The 2,193-nt window shown below is 36.5% G+C and overlaps 1 protein-coding gene across 1 annotated transcript in view; it reads right to left on the reverse strand.

The window, feature by feature from the left end:
- The window catches only part of LOC108968609 (2-hydroxyacylsphingosine 1-beta-galactosyltransferase), a 30,541-nt gene that overhangs the window by 27,124 nt on the left and 1,224 nt on the right, over positions 1–2,193 (reverse strand). The window lies entirely within an intron of this gene.

Below are 2,193 nucleotides of genomic sequence, written 5' to 3' on the forward strand. Positions count from 1 at the left end.
AAATTTACATTAAATTAAACTTTTTTAAATTTGAATACTTTTTAAATCAAAAAAATGTCTAAAAATGCAATATTCCATTTCAGTATTACTTTCCGACCTTAAYTCTCGACGGACATTCGTTACAATAGTTTAACAGAGAATTTCCTTGCTTAAGCATATTTCTTTTTATTAACATAAAACTTATTAAATTGCTTGTTTTTGTTATTTTTGCTAAATAAAAATGCTTTCCATCAACTCGTCACTTCATTTTAATCATTCGCCTTAAATTATCTCGAACCAACGGCTGGGTTCAGTAGACGACCTTGCGCTTACAACTGTCAGTTTCTCATTAAAAAATATTCCTATCCAGCCACTTTGCCAATTTATAAACTGCTTTTGGCGATAGCCACCAGAACAGGTTGATATTATGAATATACTGAAGGAAAACTGAAACAAGTTCGCTTCTTAAGTCTTTTATACAATATATCGCCCTTATAGCGAGTATAAGACGCATCTATGTAACAGCACTTGTTGTTGTAAAAATTTTCCATGCTTTTAATCAACTTCGAGTTATTTTCTGTAAAGTCGGCAGTGCAAGAATATGAAGGGCTTGTGCAAAATTGTTTGCGAAAATCGCAAAAACAAAAATTGGTGCKAAATTTACAGCGTTTTAGTCCGAAAATAATTTTTTTTGTTTTCAAGCGTGTTTTAGTAAAATTCAATCATATTAATTTATTTATTAACAATTTTAGCACATTTTGAAACATTTTCAGTACTTCTTTGCCCACATCGCCAACTTATAATTAACCACTTGCAGCGGCGCAGCGAATGTCACAAGGCACTTTGCCTGCGATTTCTCGCATTTTGCAACATTGCAAGCAGAAGTTAAGCGTTAGTACTTCCAGTTACAAGAGTGCCAATTTCGCAGTTGACCAACGTCATTTAATAGCTATCAGCGCGTACACATCTAGATGTGTATAAGAGACAGGCCCCAAACCTCAAACACTCTCACTTCTCTAACTGGTAGTTCATATTGTTTCCATCACCGCAAAGGACTCTCATATCGCGAAAGAGGGAATTGAAACAAAAATAGTGATCACTCAATCCCCACTCTCCCTTAACCTGTCTCTTATACACATCTATTAAATTAAAATTAATTTAAAATTATAAAATTAAGTTAACAATTAAACTTCAAATACAAACTAAAATGACGAATAAAATGAAAGTTAACAAAAAGCAATAAAATAATAGAAAACCAAACTAATCTAGTAACAAAAATAACAAAAGCAATATTTGTGTTACAAGCTACGGTGTGTTTAACAACCCACAGAGAATAAATCAGCGTCCTGAAATGGCAATTATTTTTAGTACCGATTTGCAATGTTGAATGGAAACACTAAACAACTTGGTAGAGTTACAATGCAAATCCACTACTGACAAAGTATCGCTTCTTTCCGCAATCGCGTTTTAACCACAATTATCACGATACTCTCCGAGGACTCAGTCTGCAAGAGCAAGCTGAAGCAAACTTTTATGTTTCCTGCTCCCCTTGGTACTAGAGTTAAGTTACCGGTCAGACCTCGTAGCCGAAATTACTACCACTAGAGCTTATATACKGCTATGGACTGTCGACCAGAAGTTGGACCCCCATCCCGAACGATTTGGGCTCCGCTCAACAAACATAACGTCCCGGATATACTTGTATGTCATCCAAACATATGTGCTATTTTCCCCAACTTACTTAATAGCTACACCTTACCCTATTTAGAAGGCTCTTGCTAATTAGATATCCCTCCCTCTTCACCTCATCATCGGAAATCCTATCCTTTCACAGCAATGACACACTCAAGCCTCTTAGTTTAAATGCAGCAGCATCCTGTATGATCAGGGCAAGAGGTGGTGCACCTAACAAAACCCGCATCGTATCCGTCGAAACTGTGTGACATACAGRCAAACATGCAAGCATCATGCAACGTTGCATCTAGAGGAGTTTTCGACAATCCAAGACTCAAGCTGTCTGAAAAGAGAGGCTACATAAGATTCCCCTCTGAAGTCAACAAATATTTCATTGGCATATTCTGCATAACAATATTCTGAATATCAAACCATGCGTTCTCTAGCCGTTCCACAATAACTGATGCCTCTATAAGAACGTGGACCGCTGCTGATCTTATCTGGTAATTCAGGAGAGGAACAACTTTGGCAAATTTCACT

Source organism: Bactrocera latifrons, unplaced genomic scaffold (genome assembly GCF_001853355.1).
Source record: "Bactrocera latifrons isolate USDA-ARS-PBARC rearing strain unplaced genomic scaffold, ASM185335v1 scaffold_221, whole genome shotgun sequence".
Classification (NCBI taxonomy): Eukaryota; Metazoa; Arthropoda; class Insecta; order Diptera; family Tephritidae; genus Bactrocera; species Bactrocera latifrons.